Source organism: Entelurus aequoreus, linkage group LG13 (assembly GCF_033978785.1).
Source record: "Entelurus aequoreus isolate RoL-2023_Sb linkage group LG13, RoL_Eaeq_v1.1, whole genome shotgun sequence".
In the NCBI taxonomy this organism is placed as follows: Eukaryota; Metazoa; Chordata; class Actinopteri; order Syngnathiformes; family Syngnathidae; genus Entelurus; species Entelurus aequoreus.
The window spans coordinates 28,578,073-28,598,188 of record NC_084743.1 but is presented as its reverse complement, the minus strand read 5'-3'; positions in this window follow the sequence as shown (position 1 = coordinate 28,598,188).

Below are 20,116 nucleotides of genomic sequence, written 5' to 3'. Positions count from 1 at the left end.
ATCGATTCTGAATCGCACAACGTCAGAATCGCGATTCGAATTCGAATCAATTTTTTCCCCCACCCCTACTAGACAGCTTGTCTTTTAGTAATAAGTAAGCAAACAAATGATCCTAATTTGTCTGCTGGAGTATGCAGTAACATATTGTGTCATTTTCCATTCTATTATTTTGTAAAAATTATGAAGGACAAGCTGTAAAAATTGATTATTAATCCACTTGTTCATTTACTTTTAATATCTGGTTATTTTCCGTTTCAACATGTTCTATCTACACTTCTGTTAAAATGTAATAATCACATATTATTCTGTTGTTTGGATACTTTATATTAGTTTTGGATGATACCACAATATTTGGTATCAATCCGATACCAAGTAGTTAAAGGATCATACATTGGCAGTGGTGTGCCGTCAGGGCCAGCAAGGCCTTCTCTGCTGGCCTAACATAACCAGAAATCATGATCATAATTAAAGATACAAGTATTTTTTAATTTACTTTCCCCAAATATCTAAAAGTATTCATATTCTCTTCATTTCATATTATATTCCTTCCAGCGCTGTTGTTTTTAGTTTATAGAGTTTTCATCCAATCAGAATTCAGCTAGCTTATGTTGCCATGCTGTACCAAATCTGCCCGAGACCTTCAGAATCAACAATGCGGGTGTCTGTGCACTGTAAGTGAATGGGCACAAACATTTGACAGACAGTTGCGATAGCCAATCGGATCACAAGTTGCTGTCAGTAAGGCCTTCTAGCTGGCCTAAGGCAGATATATATTGTAATGTTATGAGCTAGGTAACATGACAACTCCATTACTCAGCATGCCACAGTAGTGAAGAAAATGCGCAGTAGCCCCATTTAGGTTGTTGAATGAAGCCATGCTGGATGTTATCGATGAGCACGCTGTGGAGTAAAGTTTAAGAACTCAGCCAACACGCCTCGTCTGCATCTTTTATGATTAGACAAGACAACACATATATTTGCAAGGCCATTTTCAAGAAAGATATTTAAAGAGAAACTACCGTATTTTTCGGAGTATAAGTCGCACCGGACGAAAATGCATAATAAAGAAGGAAAAAAACATATATAAGTCGCACTGGAGTATAAGTCATATTTTTGGGGAAATGTATTTGATAAAACCCAACACCAAGAATAGACATTTGAAAGGCAATTTAAAATAAATAAAGAATAGTGAACAACAGGCTGAATAAGTGTACGTTATATGACGCATAAATAACCAACTGAGAACGTGCTTGGTATGTTAACGTAACATATTATGGTAAGAGTCATTCAAATAACTATAACATATAGAACATGCTATACGTTTACCAAACAATCTGTCACTCCTAGTCGCTAAATCCGATGAAATCTTATACGTCCAGTCTCTTACGTGAATGAGCTAAATAATATTATTTTATATTTTACGGTAATGTGTTAATAATTCACACATAAGTCGCTCCTGAGTATAAGTCGCACCCCTGGCCAAACTATGAAAAAGACTGCGACTTATAGTCCGAAAATTACGGTACATCTTGCGAGACGATGTCGGCCAACCCCGGAAGCTAGCTCAGCTGTCCCGGCGATGAAATGGGGAAATGCCCGCCACACAACGAGCGACACCACCGGCTTATACGGTGTCGAATGGGTTCTACAAATTGTGAGTTCAAATATTTTATTTCTTTATTTCTTCACGTTTAATATGTTTTTTGCAATTTTAATTTTAACAGTACCACATAAGATATGTTTTAATTGCTGAATGCGGGTTTATTGATTTTTAAATGCGCCAGAAAATAACCCGTTTTGTACACTGTTGATGTGGTTCAATACACAGTAAATGTGTTTTTGTGTAGTATTTCTCCAGCAATGGTCATGTGGTGACATAAATGATGATATTTTGAGAGGTAATCATTGAAGTCGGACATCACTGAAGGCCTAGGTGGGAAACGCACGGCCCGCCACTGATAGAATGAAATGAAAAATAGAATATCGACCCCTAATATGTGCAATGCAAGGCAGCTGGTGGTTCTGAGGATACATAAATATTGCAGACACGTAAAGTTTTTTTGTGTTTAGTAGCCAAGGTCAATTTAGTCCTGTTTTGACCAGGAGGCTGGAGGAGTTGAAGAGCCTGACCAAACTCCTGTAGTGTTCTTTTAGACAGTGAGAGTGGAGGAGTCTGTTGCTGAATGTGCTCTATAAGTTGTCATGTGAGCCATGGAGGCTGAGGGGGGTTTCGTCCATGATTGCCAGCATTTTTGTAAACATTCTGTTCCCAACCACGTCCTTCAAGCTGGTGACCTTCAAGCCCACCACACAGGAGATTGTTCAGTCTGTTGGCGTCCTTTGCTTTGATGCACACCACAGCAAAGAAGAGAGTACTTGCCACAACAGACTGGTAGAAAACGTTGCATGAGGAAGTGAAGTGTGACCAACAAAGCAACTTCTGGTGTCGCCACCACAACTGCCAGCTGCTGCTACCACTTCATAAAAATAAATAAACAGAAATAATTCCTCAGATTAAACAGTCTTGTGGGCCAATTGTAATTCACTAGAAAGTTACAGTTGTTATAGAAGTAAATTATTTTAATATTGTGTTGTCTTGCATGGTTATAAATATGCAGATGAGGCGTGTTGGCTCAATTTTCAATGTTTACTCAACAGCTTGCTCATGTTCAACATACTGCTAGTGGCATGGCTACATTCGACAACCACTGAGACGGGTTCTCTACTGTGGCATGCTGGGTAATGGAGTTCTTATGTTACCTAGCTTATCGCATATTTCCCCCTAACAATAAATAATGTTTACTCCAATAAACAAATTGCATTTACCCCTAAAACAAAGCCATGATAAGTTTTTACTTTTTCATTTCTTAGCACTGTACCTACGCTCGCCACCTTTCAAACAACCTTTCTCTTTGTACACATTTTCTTCCAATGGAGAAATAATAACGTGCAAATTCTCAAAACATCAAAACAAACTTAGAACCTTTTCAACAATTTTCTTTTTTTTAACTTTAAGGCTCATTTTACTCTTTTGTTCAGCAACTTGCAATAAGCAAGCGCCCTTAACAACTCCAGATCAGCCTCTTGGATGGCTGTCTTAATTCCCCCTCTGGGATTAATAAAGTACTTCTGATTCTGATTCTGTACATGTCTCTTAGGTTTAGACAGTCTTTCAACAGCTGGCGATGCAGACATTGCTGTCAGACTATGGTCTACATGGTCAGGCTAACTGTCAGCTAGCCCCGCAGATCCAGCTGTGTCCTGCTGAACCCTTTCCTGAGCTGTATTGTCCTCTTCCGTCAGCTGTAGTTGAAGATCTGTGCGATACCATCACAGAGACAGTCAATTTTCCATCTGGATCATGTAGGAACGTGGTGCAATTTGGTCCTCCATCTGTCCCTTTTGTTCCCATGTGTCGGTAGAAATGTCTCTAAGAACGTCTCCGGGCCTCAGCATAGGCAGGTGTTTTGCCGTTCAATCATGCAGCTGTTCTTTGTTTCATCTTTTGTTCCGCCTCCGCTTTTCTGACTTTGTGTGTGCTTTTGGATGTCAGCAGGTCCTCATTTACTGGTAATGTTGGAGCAGATGTGCCTACCCATTAACATTTGGGCTGGTGACAATCCATTTAGTAGAGGTGCACTCCGGTAGATCAGGGGTCTTTTATGAAAGTCATATTTAGCCTACGACTTTTTCAACATGTTTTTTTTAATGTTTTTACAGAACATTTTGCCAAGCCAGTGGACTTTTGAAAATGGAGTGTTCCCATTCATTGGCAAAGGCAGCAAACTCACAGTTAGAAAACTGGAGCCTATTGCCCGAAAACAGTTCACATGGGACACCATGTCTGGCAAAAGCAATCTTATGATAGCTGAAGACTGCTTTGCTCGATGTTGAGTGCAGCGCTCCAACTTAAGGATAGTTTGAAAAGTAGTTGGTGACTACTATGTAACTCTTACGGTCAGTTAAACCGATCAGTTCCTACTTTGTAGCAAAGTCTGTGGGGCACTAAATGACTCATCAGCAACTCAGCTTGTTGTTTTGGCCGGTAAATACGGCAAAGTCCACATGACGCTGTTGTTTGGCTAATCTCTTGATTGAGCCTCGGCCAGTACATTACTTCTCTAGCCCTATGTTTATGCTTGGCTTATTCGAGGTGCCCTTTGTGTATCTTTTGGAGCATCTGTTTACGTAGTGAGGACGGACTAACAAATTTGCTCCCTTTTAGCACTATGTCATCCAACACTGTGAGCTCTGCTCCACCATTGCAATAGTCTTGTATTTTCCCGGTGCAGTCCTTTTTGTTGTCGGGCCATCTTTTCTGTACTGTAGTCTTGTGTTCTTTCATTGTTTCATCTGCAGTAGTCTTTCTCCATATTTGTTTGTGGGACCAGATATATTCATTCTTTTGTTCAAGAAGACTCGTCAGAGTTGTGGGACGAACATGGTGAAATAGGTGACCATCGCTAGGAACCGTCTGACCTCATATTTGTTGGTTGGCCTATACATATTGTTGGTTGCTAAAGTTTTTCTCAGGTCTGGCTTCACCCCCTTTTCACTCACAACATCTCCCAAGAAGTAAGTGATTTCAATCCACACTCACATTTGTCTTTAAGTTTCAGATTCACCTCCCTAATCTTGTCTAGTACTAGTCTCAGGCTTTCGTCTTGCTCTTTTCGAGTTGAGCTCCAAAATTTGATGTCATCCATTATTGTCTCTACTCCAGGTATGTGTTCAAAAATCATGTACAGTAAATAGTTATATGGTAAACTTCAGGCGCTGACAAATATACCGTATGGTAGACTAAGAAACCTGTACCTGCCCTCCGGGGTGTTGAATGTGCAAAGTCTGCAACTCTTCTCGTCTAGTCTCAGTTGCCAGAAACCTGATGAAGCACCTAATTTACTGAACCATTTAGCTCTAGCAAATGGTGCCATTATTTCATCTCTGGTTGGTAACAAAATGCTGTTATCTGATTGCTTTATTTAAGTCTCTTTGATCCAAGCATGTTCTTACGGCACCTGTTTTCTTTTGCACAACAACTAGTGAGCTGACCCATTCAGTTGGCTCAACTGTGTTTTTTGATGACTCCTAGTTTTTCTATGCGCGCTACTTTGTCTTTCTGTTTTTTCCACAGAGCAAATTCGACTTTCCTGCAAGAGTGCACAACAGGTGTCTGAGTCCTTCAAAAAAACAGTCTTTATACTCTTCCATGAGTGAGTCCTGAACGTTTGCAGTATCTTATGATGTCACCACAAACACTCTTTTGACCAGATTGAGCTTAATGCATGCACTGAGTCCCAGAATTGGTTGTACACTCATATCCACGATCAGTAGTTGTGCTCTTATCTGTCGACCAAAGTTGCGATGCAGCCGCTTTTGACAGGAACAAGTTCTCCAGTGCATCCACTCACTGTGGTTTTTACTGGAAGAATTTTGTTCTTTTCAGTCAATGTTTTGTAGTCTTCTAAATATAGCAGGTTTATGTGAGCACCGGTATTTTACTTGATTGGTATTGTCATCTGATTCACTGCAATTGGCACAATCCATTCCTTTTGTTCAGTTTTGCAAGCCTGCACCACATTTAAAGGCCTACTGAAATGATTTTTTTTCATTTAAACGGGGATAGCAGATCCATTCTATGTGACATACTTGGTCATTTCGCGATATTGCCATATTTTTGCTGAAAGGATTTAGTAGAGAACATCGACGATAAAGTTCGCAACTTTTGGTCGCTGATAAAAAAGCCTTGCCTGTACCGGAAGTAGCGTGACGTCGCAGGTTGAAGGGCGCCTCACATTTCCCCATTGTTTACACCAGCAGCGAGAGCGATTCGGACCGAGAAAGCGACGATTACCCCATTAATTTGAGCGAGGATGAAAGATTTGTGGATTAGGAACGTGAGATTGAAGGACTAGAGTGCAGTGCAGGATGTATCTTTTTTCGCTCTGACCGTAACTTAGGTAAAAGGCCTCATTGGATTCCACACTTTATCCTTTTTCTATTGTGGATCACGGATTTGTATTTTAAACCACCTCGGATACTATATCCTCTTGAAAATGAGAGTCGAGAACGCGAAATGGACATTCACAGTGACTTTTATCTCCACGACAATACATCGGTGAAGCACTTTAGCTACGGAGCTAACGTGATAGCATCGTGCTTAAATGCAGATAGAAACAAAATAAATAAGCCCCTGACTGGAAGGATAGACAGAAGATCAACAATACTACTATCAGGAGACACCGAACCAAACACTGGACCTGTAACCACACGGTTAATGCTGGGCCGCCTGTCGAAGCCTAGCAATGCTGTTGCTAACGACGCCATTGAAGCTAACTTAGCTACGGACTTCGTCAGAGCTATGATAAAAACATTAGCGCTCCACCTACGCCAGCCCTCATCTGCTCATCAACACCCGTGCTCACCTGCGTTCCAGCGATCGACGGCACGACGAAGGACTTCACCCGATCATTGATGCGGTCGGCGGCTAGCGTCTGACAGCGCGTCTGCTATCCAACTCAAAGTCCTCCTGGTTGTGTTGCTGTAGCCAGCCGCTAATACACCGATCCCACCTACAGCTTTCTTCTTTGCAGTCTCCATTGTTCATTAAACAAATTGCAAAAGATTCACCAACACAGATGTCCAGAATACTGTGGATTTTTGCGATGAAAACAGAGCTGTTTGTATTGTGATACAATGTGTCCGAATACTTCCGTTTCAACCATTGACGTCACGCGCATACATCATCATACATAGACGTTTTCAACCGGAAGTTCCCCGGTAAATTTAAAATTGCACTTCATAAGTGAACCCGGCCGTATTGGCATGTGTTGCAATTAAGGCTGAAACGACGCGTCGACATAGTCGACGTAGTCGACGTTATCGGTTACGTAAATACGTCGACGCCATTTTTGTGCGTCGACGCGTCGCATATTTACTGTACGTCACACTACCGTCATGGCGGAGCGCAAAGCAGACAATGCGAGCAGTGCGAGCGAGGGGGAAAAAGCACGCCAAAAGTCGTAAAGTGTGGGAGTATTTCAATACACGGCCTAATAATGTTGTATGCACACTGTGTCGAGTGGAAATGGCCTATCATAGCAGCACAACAGCTATGAACGAACATTTGAAAATAAAACCGTCAACTAGTCAATCGTCCGCATGAGTATACGTTGTTATCATTACACAAAAACATGAATGTGTCATTTGTATCTGCTAGGGGTGTAACGGTACGTGTTTTGTATTGAACCGTTTTGGTACGGGGTTTTCGGTTCGGTACAGGGTGCACCGAACGAGTTTCTAAGCTAAAGTCTTAACAAGCTGCTTTGCTCCTTCTGCCTCTGTCTCAGCACCCAGCATTGTCCCACCCAAGCAACCATCTGATTGGTACACAGAAAGCATTAACAGCCAATCAGCAGTGCGTATTCAGAGCGGTAACAGCCAATCAGCAGTGCGTATTCAGAGCGCATGTAGTCAGCACTTCAGCGTGGAGCAGATAGGTGTTTAGCAGGTGAGCATCAGGCAGCGGACTCTCCCCAAATGATAATAAACACCTCCCAGTCAACTACTAGTAACATCACTATGAGCCCGTTGACCTTCTAGAAACTTAAACTGCAGCTCAGCTCGCTCGCAGTCCTGGCTTGAGGTGAAGGCTAATTACCTCTCAGTTCCAGCCACATCGACCCCTTCTGAGCGCCTATTATCAGCTGCTGGGAATATTGTAAACAAGAAAAGAAGCAGCCTCACCCCAGAGCATGTAGACATGCTAACCTTTCTTCATTACAACTGTTAGTCACTCACTGGAATGAGTAGAATTGGTTATTGTGTACTGTGTTGGACTGAATGTTTATTTTGCACATTTTAAAAGCAATACTTAATGTTTACAGTGCTCCAGAATATTTAGATTGGCACTTTTTTGTATAGGATGTTTATCTTTATTTTTGCACATTTTAGCAAATAAGCAATACTTTCACTTTTGTTGAAATGTTTACACTGTTGTTACAGAATATTTCGTTTTGCACTTTTTTGTATTGGATGTTTATCTTTATTTTTGCACATTTTAAAGCAAAATGAGCAATACTTTTACTTTTGAAATGCTTATACTATTGCAGAATATTAAGATTTGCACTGGATGTTTACTTTTATATTTGCACATTAAAAAGCAAATAAGCTACTTTTAATTTTGTTAAATGTTAAAAGTTTTAAATGTTTACATTGTTACAGAATATTTTGTCATGTTGTTGTCAATGTTGACTGAGTGGCCATACTTTTTTTTTTTTGTAAATAAAAGCCATGCCTTTTGAAAAAACTGGCCTACATTTATTTTGTCATCTTCATTTTAAATAAAAAAAATAATCGGTAAAAGGAAAAATAATCTATAGATTAATCGAAAAAATTATCTATAGATTAACCGATTAATCGAAAAAAATTATCTATAGATTAATCGATAGAAAAATAATCGTTAGCTGCAGCTAATTGATATATAAATTATCAGACTGCGTGGTCGGTAGTAGTGGGTTTCAGTAGGCCTTTAAAATAAACTCCTGATTATCATCATTCCTCAATTATGTAAACTTTTTGTTTTGAAGCTGCTTTGCAACATTTAGCAGAGTGATTGCTAATTCCACAGGTGGTGCAGAATTTTCCAAATGCAGAACAAGATTTAAACTTGGAACTGCCGCCACATTTACCACATTTAAACTCTGTATTGTGGTTTTGTTTTAATCTTTTTGTTCGGTAAATGTTTCCTTGTTCCAATGTTCTTTATGCATGGCATGCACTGTTGTTTCACCTCTCTGTAGCTCTTTTGCTCGCGCTCTGGTGGTTCCAGCTACTCTGCACACACTGACACAGACAATCCTGTTTCTCACTAATGAGGCTCTCGGAGTGGCAATTTCACATGTTTTACTTAGCGTGTGAAGCTCTGCTAAGTACTGACCAAAAGGTACTCCTGACTTTTTTTCATGTGTGGAAAAAAAGTGTTCCTCTCAAAGGTCACGTTTTAACGAGGCAGGAAGTATTCTTCGAACTTTGTCATTAGCTGTGCCAAAGTCAAATTAGCTTCATCCAACTGAAAGCTATTATGTATGTCTAAAGCATCTTCTCTAATAACATGCAGAAGAATGTAAGCTTTCATCTTTTCATCATTACCTTCTGCTCCGCTCGCTGCTAAATATATTTTAAATACTTGCTTGAAATGCTTCCAGTTTAGTAAGATTAGCAGTTAATAGCATGGACTAAGTGGATTTAGCTCATCCATGGCCGCACGTTGAGGTAAGTTACCTGGACTCCACAGCTCTTTGTCGTTGGTTATCCTTCAATTCAACTTTTTCTCTGGTGACTAAAAGCACTTTACGTTGAAAATCCATCATCTACATTTACACCAGTTATTGTAAACTTTCAAGGTTATCATTATCAGATGCTTACAATTGTGTCAATACATAGTTATTATATACAGTCAAATGTTAAAAATGATCAGCAGTAGGACGTGGGAATTTAATAAATTTTTGGTGGCATTGAAAATGCATTAAAAAGCATTACATTAGATTTGCTGATATTTGCAGAAACCCTGGCTATTCTCCACAGTTAGAAACACTGTAAATCAAGTAAGATCTTGAAATGGTCAATGTGATTTTTTTATACTGACTAACATTAGAGATGTAACTTCGAATTGAGGTCTTTGAACGTTTTTTTGAAGTGAAGTGTCTCTTTTTTTTTTATTCAAATAATGTTTAGTAAAATATCTACATATTTTTATAACCTTGGGTTTTATTCATTTTCCAATAGAAATGGGAGAAGTCTGAAAAATTAAATTTTACATATGTATGATGTCAATAAAATGATTCTGATTCTGATTCTGACGATGAAACCGATTTGGAGTTGGGAGCTTTATGTTTGCTTGCCATTTTTTTTTTGTAGATACAGCGTCGTTGTCCAAGCTGAATGTGACCTGAGGGCCATTCCCCTCACCTGTTCCTGATTGAAAATCAGGAGACACGCCTGTCACTGTTTGTCAATCAGGAAGCTTCTTCCTGTCTGACGGACGGTGCTGGTTCATTACTGCTTGCTTGAGCTTGATGTACCCCTTTGTCTCGCTTTGGTCTAGTCCAGGGGTCGGCAACCCAAAATGTTGAAAGAGTCATATTGAACCATCCATCCATCCATCCATCCATCCATTTTTTACCGCTTATTCCCTTCGGGGTTGCGGGGGGCGCTGGAGCCTATCTCAGCTACAATCGGGCGGAAGGCGGGGTACACCCTGGACAAGTCGCCACCTCATCGCAGGGCCAACACAGACAGACAGACAACATTCACACTCACATTCACACACTAGGGCCAATTTAGTGTTGCCAATCAACCTATCCCCAGGTGCATGTCAAAAATAAAAAATCTGTATGGAGCCGCAAAAAATGTAAAGCCTTATATAAGTGTTATAATGAAGGCAACACATGATGTAAATGTCTATATTAGCTATATAAGCCTACTATCAAAATGACTGTGTCGCAGGCTGATGCAAATCTTCGTTGACAGAAATGTTGAAATGTAATATTTATTCTACACATTTTTAAAACGTTGGAAAACATTACCAAAACCCTCTAACTCTTTGTAAGTAGATATTGTGCATACATATATCTAGTTTGTTTTGTATTGAAATTGCTGACTCTGTAGTTTGTAGTTGTGGTCGTGCTGTTTTGTCTGAGAGTAACTAATGCGAGCAAAGCTCATTTAATACATGTAGCGCTAAATTTGACCAGTAGAGGTCAATAATGGTTTAATTGTGACGAGTCACATGCATTGTGTGCAATGTTTGATGTAGATCAGGGGTCCCCAAACTACGGCCCGCTGGCCGGATCCGGCCAGCCAGTGTCCAAAGTTCTGCCGGCGGGAAGTCCCAAGTTAAAAAAAAATATTAAAAAATATATATTAGTATTTTTATTTTTTTTATTATTATTTTGTAAAGTCTGTCCTTACTAATCATTTTTCTTGTTACTCTTGGTGACTCCTAGCCCCTCAGGCAAATCATATTATCTAAAAATGCATTTTCCCATCGATAACGTGACATCATCAGTGGCAAGTGTGCACTCTTTCAGTCAATTAGTGCGCGAGTAATATATATATATATATATATATATATATATATATATATATATATATATATATATATATATATATATATATACACGACGTCCACAGTTTCCAAAAACAATTTGAAATGTGGACTCGTCAGACCACAGAACACTTTTCCACTTTCCATCAGTCCATCTTAGATGAGCTCAGGCCCAGCGAAGCCGATGGCGTTTCTGGGTGTTGTTGATAAACGGTTTTCGCCTTGCATAGGAGAGTTTTAACTTGCACTTACAGATGTAGCGACCAACTGTAGTTACTGACAGTGGGTTTCTGAAGTGTTCCTGAGCCCATTTGGTGATATCCTTTACACACTGATGTCACTTGTTGATGCAGTACAGCCTGAGAGATCGAAGGTCACAGGCTTAGCTGCTTACGTGCAGTGATTTCTCCACATTATCTGAACCCTTTGATGGTATTACGGACCATAGATGGTGAAATCCCTAAATTCCTTGCAATAGCTGGTTGAGAAAGGTTTTCTTAAACTGTTCAACAATTTGCTCACGCATTTGTTGACAAAGTGGTGACCCTCGCCCCATCCTTGTTTGTGAATGACTGAGCATTTCATGGAATCTACTTTTATACCCAATCATGGCACCCACCGCTTCCCAATTTGCCTGTTCACCTGTGGGATGTTCCAAATAAGTGTTTGATGAGCATTCCTCAACTTTATCAGTATTTATTGCCACCAATCCCAACTTCTTTGTCACGTGTTGCTGGCATCAAATTCTAAAGTTAATGATTATTTGCAGAAAAAAAAAAACTTTATCAGTTTGAACATCAAATATGTTGTCTTCGTAGCATATTCAACTGAATATGGGTTGAAAATGATTTGCAAATCATTGTATTCCGTTTATATTTACATCTAACACAATTTCCCAACCCATATGGAAACGGGATTTGTAGATAGATAGGTCTTTATTGTCACTGCAGAAGTACAACAAAACTTTGTTTTCAGCACAAACCCGTTCAAGATTAGACAAACAAACAGTGTACAGGGTTACAGAACAGGAACGCTCATGGGTCGCCACAAGGCGCCCCGTAAAAGATGGGGAAAAAGGTAAAACGCTGGGGAAGGATGAGTAAAAAAATACCATCTAGACTGGGGTCCTAAGGGGGCCCAAGCTGGAGTGGGAAAAAACCTCCATAGCAAAGCACATATACATATTACAACATACATCCCGAGATATCTAGCAACAGAGGGAAGGGGCGGAGTAATGGTGGTAGGCCGCAGCTCTCGGCGCTGACCATCCTTCCATCACCCCTATGGGATTTGTGTCGAGGGCGTTGGGTTGGGGGGTAGGGGGGGTGTACTGTATGTGTGGCGTATATTTTCGTGGATGCATGTTGTTTGTATGTAAGCCTACAGTTTGTCTCTGTTCCGCGGCCTTGATTCTTGTGCAGCCGATAACTCCAAAGTCAACAACAACAGGTGTGTGTCCATGAGAGACAAGAAGGGAGTTTGTTGTGTCTTCGCTGCACTGTCCTTCGGGAGAGTCTCAAAGCCAGGGAAACAATCCAAGTTAGAATGTTTTGTATGCGAGTGAAAATGAAAATTTGCTTTTCACTCTAAATTGTCTATGACTGGTCCTGAAAAATCCTGCGGGGCAGACAGTCCGATGTTATCCAATTTACAAGAGTGTCCACAGTTCTTCTCGCATCCTCCAATCATTCGTGGCAGCTTTGGGGTACTTTGAAGACTGCCAGCAACTTCTAATTTGTGGACAAACCAGAGCAACGCTTACTCCAATCAGCAGATGTCCTGTTGTCATAATTCCGAATAGGTGGATATCTTCACGTCCTCGACAGAAAAGAGTCGCCAGGCACGCGGCACTCCTTCTTCCAAGAGTCCGTCGCGTGTCCAGCAACAACCGCTTCGTCACGACAGCAGGTTCCCCCAAAACCAAGATCTTGTCAATTTCGTTGAGGCCAGCTAAATAGTTCCAATGTTTAGATTTGGAGAGCAGTGCAAAAAGAGGCAACAAGAAAGTTAAGACAAGACAAAGAAGCAAGCAGGAGAGATAAGAGAGAGGGAAGGGGAGCGTCCACCCTCGATGAGTGCCAGAGAGAAAGCAGTTAGAGAAGCTACCTCAGTAGAAGCATTTAAGTCCCATCGTAAAACTCATTTGTATACGCTAGCCTTTAAATAGACCCTCCTTTTAGACGAGTTGATCTGCCGTCTCTTTTGTGCTCTGCCGCCCTCTCCTGCGTGGAGAGGTTATTAGGTGACCACAGATGACCCGCTAGCTGTTCAAAGTCGGGATCCGGGGTGGACCACTCATCTGTGCATCAGTTTGGGGACGTCTCTGCGCTGCTGACTTGTCTCCACTCAAGATGATCCCCTGCTGGCCCCACTATGGACTGGACTCTCACACTATTAACTAGATCCACTCCCACATCTGCGGTCCCCTCCACGGTTTCTCGTTGTCCTCATTGGGTTCAGTTTTTTCTTGTCCTGATGTGGGATCTGAGCCGAGGATGTTGTTGTTGTGCAGCCCTTTGAGACAAATGTGTCTAAGGGCTATACAAATACACTTTGATTGATTGATTGACAAGTTTGAAATTGAGTTTTCTTCACATTACTTTCGTCATCCCTCAACAGTTATCTGCATTTTTGCACAAGGCGGCAACAGTTACATTACAGTCATCATTATTTTATTGCTAAGCCTAACCAGAACACATAAATGTTACAGTGACCTGTCAGCAGCTATTCGGTAGAAACTGCTGACACAAAGCAGAGATGCCAGCAACAATAAAAAATGTGTCTTCATCTTACCCTGTCAAATCACAAAAAAACAATCTCTTCATATTGTCATGCTGTCCTACACTCATTATATCTTCAACTGACCCAAATCGTAGGCGCTGACGTTTGCGTGGCGATGGGGGACGGATCATTGTTGGTTTTACAGTAAACCACTGTTGCAGGCAGCCTATTTGCAGAGTTGTGGTTCTTCTGGTCTTCAAAAAGGGATACCTCACGCTTGCCTTGCCGACCTTTCATGGCTCTCGGATCACTGGGAGTCATGGGCAGCCTGCAGTGATACAGAATTGAATTGCGCCGTAGGGATTCAGTCAGGGGAGATTGCTCCGAGCGTCTGTAGCCACAGTCAGGCTGCTTCATTCTGTTTGATGCTATTTTCTGAATGAGCTGTCAGTTTTTGTTTAGGATCGGTTTCGCTTTGTTTTGCTTTGATTTCAGCAAATGACTGAACCCTGTTTAATTTGTTTGCAGTATATAAAAACACACACATTCATGGTAAAGTGCAGGATGCCGCCAAGGTCGAACAATTCCAAACATCTTAGTTGGACTTGTTTGGTTTGAAAATGACAATAGATGGCACCCAAATGCTCCTTACAGCATGATGTGAGAAAACTAATTTATTTATCAACGGAGTATGCCTCATCCAGAGATAGCAATTTGGTTTTCAAATGCAATATTTAGTACTTTGTAGTGAGTTATGCTCGTCGTGTGTTTCTGAGCCCTTTTTGTTAAGGATGGATCGAGTCAGAGACGCCACAGAGGAAATCAGTGCAAGTTGGCAGCAATACAACGTCTGCTGCTCATGGCGTACTCGTATCATTTCTTTTTAAAGAGACCAGAACATTGACTGCCTCGCAGATGCACATTTGGCATTTGGTGACTTGAGGGGGGTGTTGCAGCCTTAGGGTTACTCTCCCCCTGCGGTTCCATCACAGCAAGGCATCATGGCATTGTGCCTCCCTTGCAGGCTCAGGCTCTGATGATGCTGGACAAGTATGCATTCTCCTGTAACGTCCGTTATATTCTCTGGTCTTGGCCGGAGATTTCTCCCTAAGACACATATAATCAAAATCACATCCATTTTTAAGTGTGTGATTAGTCTGACCTTGTTCTATCAGTGGTGTGACCTGTGCTTTTGTCACTGATGGCCATATCATTTTCAATGCCCTGTGCTGCCCACTTTGCCATGATCTGATAAAGACATTCAGCAAATGATTTTTATACTGGAGTTGTGCAAAAACACCAAACTTGCCCAATGAGATCATAATTTAAATACAACAACGTTAATGATTGCTGTTGATTGACAATGTCAAAGGGCCATTCCTTGAACAATGTACCATATTTTCCGGATTATAAAGTGCAACAGTATAGAAGCTACACTCACTACATTTTTGAAAAATTCAATAATAGTTGTCCATATATTAGCCGCACCAAACTATACGCCGCAGATATATCAATCAATGTTTATTTCTATAGCCCTAAATCACAACGACATGCTCGGTTCAGAGCCCACATAAGGGCAAGGAAAAACTCACAACCCAGTGGGATGTCAATGTGAATGACTATGAGAAACCTTGGAGAGGACCGCAGATGTGGGTGACCCCCCTCTAAGGGAGACTGGATGCAATGGACGTCGAGTGGGTCTAGCAAAATATTGTGAAAGTCCAGTCCATATACTTTGTGAAAATAGTTATTTACATAGAAATGTTTTATAAGTGTTTATTTATATACCTTAAATGTTTCCAAACGATGTCTGTAACACGGCAGTAAAATGGCTGTTAAAAAAAAACAGAAGTCATCGTCATCGCCCCACTAGCTGCGGAAGCTAGCTCTCCAATCAGCTAAACAGACTCAATAACTCCACAGTGACGTTTTGGTGAGTTTACTGAGGAATTTGTGAAACTGAAACAATGCAATTGCAAGGTAATAATACTAACACAGACACTTGTAAACGTGTTAGCATATTTGCTAATGCTACAGACGCTAGCTTGGTTACATCACGACAGCACGTACAAATATGCATGAAAACAGTCCCACAGACATCACACATGGGACAGATTAGTAAGTATGAATGGTTTTAGTTAAATTGTAAAACTTACATGAGTGATGAATGAATAATCCATAGGAGTAGAAACATGTGGACGACACAAAGACTGAACGGCACTTGTGTCAAAGCCCTAAACAGAAGGAAATACCATGGACGTTCATCTTACAGCACCTGCAATGAGCGAACGCCTCCAAAAGATGGCGCCGTAGCGCAAACATTAACACACATTTTCATTATCTTTGCTTGTGTTTTATGAAAACCTGTTGCATTATGACCGGCAGCGAATAAAATCCATAAATTAACTGCACCGTTTTATAAGCCGCAGGGTACGAAGCATCTGAAAAAAAGTAAGTGTCAGGCTTGTCCCTGACAGTTTGGCTATGTTTTAGTTTTTCCTCTGCGTTTGTCTTAGTTTAAGGTCAGTGCTTTTATTTTGTCTTCATTTCCTGATTATGTTCCCTGAGTGTTTTGTCCCCTCAGCTGTGGCTGATTGGCACCTGGCCAGACCTGGTGCCAGTCAGCCAGCTGCTATTTAAACCTGTCCTGCCCTCCAGTCACGGCTGGATCATTGTCATTGTAGTGTCTACTGGTCAATGTCACTACTACCTGTCACGATACTTCGTTGTAGCTCTGTCTACTTTTGTTCACTCCGCTCTAGACCTAGTTCCTTCGTGTCACAGTAAATGTTTTTGTTTGTCGATAGTTAGCCTTTGTGCTATTTTAGTTCATAGCCAAGTTTGTTCTCCGTATTGTGTGCGCCTTTTGTTTGTACCCTTTTGTTTGTTTTTTGCCATAGTATATTAATTAAATCATGTTTTCTCGCATGATGCCTGCCATCATCTCTGCACCTTGGGGTTCGTCACCAACAAACTCTGACAGAATGATCCAGCCTAAAACGAACCTCGCAGAGATGTCCATGGCGGAGAGGCTTAACAAAGCATTAGAATTGATGGCTAATTTGAAGGGAACTTCGGCCGCTTTTCAAGCCCTCTCCCACCCACCCCTGTCGTCTGTGGGCCTATCTGGGGACGTCTGGGATCCGTCCCTTGGGGGGGGGGGGGGGGGGGGGGTTATGAGTAGCTGTGCAGCTGGGGAGGCACAGCTACTCACCCCAGTGGGTCTGCAAGAGATGGCGCCATCATCTCCGAGGGGTCTGCAACAGACGGCACCATCCTCTCCGGTGGACCAGCAGGGGTCTCCACCATCCTCTCCGGTGGACCAGCAGGGGTCTCCACCATCCTCTCCGGTGGGCCAGCAGCAGAGGGCGCCACCACCATGTACTCCGGTGGGCCAGCAGCAGAGGGCGCCACCACCATGCACTCCGGGTGGCCAGCAGAGGGCACCGCCACCACCCTCTCCGGGTGGCCAGCAGAGGGCGCTGCCATCACCCTCTCCGGGTGGCCAGCAGAGGGCGCCGCCACCACCCTCCCCGGGTGGCCAGCAGAGGGCGCCGCCACCACCCTCCCCGGGTGGCCAGCAGAGGACGCCGCCACCACCCTCCCCGGGTGGCCAGCAGAGGGCGCCGCCACCATCCTTCCCGGTGGTCCCTCCCACGCTGGCGGTCGAGCCGCCTCGACAATTGCGGCGGCGTTCAACTCGCCGTCGCCACATGACTCTTCCCCGCTGGTTGCGGGGACACTTGGCCTGGCGGCCCACCTCCTTGTCCTCCCTCCACCCTCCCGTGACTTTGGACTGTTTTTGTTGGGGGGCGGGAGGATTTGCTAGAACGTCTAGCATCTGTTATGGGAAGGGGGGCTACTGTCAGGCTTGTCCCTGACAGTTTGGCTATGTTTTAGTTTTTCCTCTGCGTTTGTCTTAGTTTCCTGTCAGTGCTTTTATTTTGTCTTCATTTCCTGATTATGTTCCCTGAGAGTTTTGTCCCCTCAGCTGTGGCTGATTGGCACCTGGCCACACCTGGTGCCAGTCAACCAGCTGCTATTTAAACCTGTCCTGCCCTCCAGTCACGGCTGGATAATTGTCATTGTAGTGTCTACTGGTCAATGTCACTACTACCTGTCACGATACTTTGTTGTAGCTCTGTCTACTTTTGTTCACTCCGCTCTAGACCTAGTTCCTTTGTGTCACAGTAAGTGTTTGTGTTTGTCGTCAGTTAGCCTTTGTGCTATTTTAGTTCATAGCCAAGTTTGTTCTCCGTATTGTGCGCGCCTTTTGTTTGTTTTTTGCCATAGTATTTTAATGAAATCATGTTTTCTCGCATAATGCCTGCCATCATCTCTGCACCTTGGGGTTCGTCACCAACAAACTCCGACAGTAAGGGCTTATTGTCTGGAATTTACGGTGATTGGCAGTAATTGCATTTCACTATATCCAGTGCCATGCAAAATTATTTTTAGTGCAAATTTCCCCACTTTAATGTGTGGGGTAGAGATAATATGAATTGGATATTCTTTGGTGGAAATTGTATGTAAAATTTTTTGCACAGTCACATTCATAACTTTTTTTTTAGTTTGTCTGCAAGATTTTGGCCTGCAAATGCATAATTTGTCTTTAAAAACACACACTTTTGAAAATTCTGGTCAGGATGAAAAGTTTAAAAACTCTGTCTTCAGCTTTCAGACGGGTCAAAAGGAGACTTCGGCCAGTTCCACGTGAAGACGGATATTTAATAAACGCATGCTTATCTCTGTGTTTAGGCCTCTTGAGTGAGGATCTCATGTGGCTGCAGTAGGTGTGACCCCAAGATGCAGGAAACAGGAGAACAATGTGCAGGTAGGAGTCTTTATTATACTCAAACATAGGAGGAGCGGTAACAAAACCTAACATAATCAATCCTCGAGCACTGCCGAAATAGCCGCCTGATTGGCAACTGCAACTAGGTGTGCCAGGCTGCCAATCAGGGACAGGTGCGGGAAACGAGCACTCAGGGAGACATGCAGGAAGGTGAACAAAAATAAGAGCGCTGACCAGAACTGAAGTGACAGATCGTCACATCTTGGCCACACGCAAACTCATACTTTTGATTATATGCAATCTGTTGTTGTGTTCCCTAATTTGAGTGTACATAAATGAAAGTGTGTGTTGCTGGACATAATCTGGACTGGACCTGGTTTTAAAGGCCTACTGAAATGATTTTTTTAAATTTAAACGGGGATAGCAGATCCATTCTATGTGTCATACTTGATCATTTTGCGATATTGCCATATTTTTGCTGCAAGGATTTAGTAGAGAACATCGATGATAAAGTTCGCAACTTTTGGTCGCTGATAAAAAAAGCCTTGTCTGTACCGGAAGTAGCGTGACGTCACAGGTTGAAAGGCTCCTCACATTTCCCCATTGTTTACACCAGCAGCGAGAGCGATTCGGACCGAGAAAGCGACGATTACCCCATTAATTTGAGCGAGGATGAAAGATTTGTGGATTAGGAACGTGAGAGTGAAGGACTAGAGTGCAGTGCAGGACGCATCTTTTTTCGCTCTGACCGTAACTTAGGTACAAGCTGGCTCATTGGATTCCACACTCTCTCCTTTTTGTATTGTGGATCACGGATTTGTATTTTAAACCACCTCGGATTCTATATCCTCTTAAAAATGAGAGTCAAGAACGCGAAATGGACATTCACAGTGACTTTTATCTCCACGACAATACATCGGCGAAGCACTTTTGCTACGGAGCTAACGTGATAGCATCGTGCTTAAATGCAGATAGAAACAAAAGAAATAAACCCCTGACTGGAAGGATAGACAGAAAATCAACAATACTATTAAACCAGGGACATGTAAATACACGGTTAATGCTGTCCAGCCTGGCGAAGCTTAACAATGCTGTTGCTAACAACGCCGTTGAAGCTAACTTAGCAACGGGACCTCACAGAGCTATGATAAAAACATTAGCGCTCCACCTACGCCAGCCAGCCCCCATCTGCTCATCAACACCCGTGCTCACCTGCGTTCCAGCGATCGACGGAAGGACGAAGGACTTCACCCGATCATCAGTGCGGTCGGCGGCTAGCGCGTCTGCTATCCAAATCAAAGTCCTCCTGGTTGTGTTGCTACAGCCAGCCGCTAATACACCGATCCCACCTACAACTTTCTTCTTTGCAGTCTTTATTGTTCATTAAACAAATTGAAAAAGATTCACCAACACAGATGTCCAGAATACCGTGGAATTTTGCGATGAAAACAGAACTGTTTGTATTGGGATACAATGTGTCCCAATACTTCCGC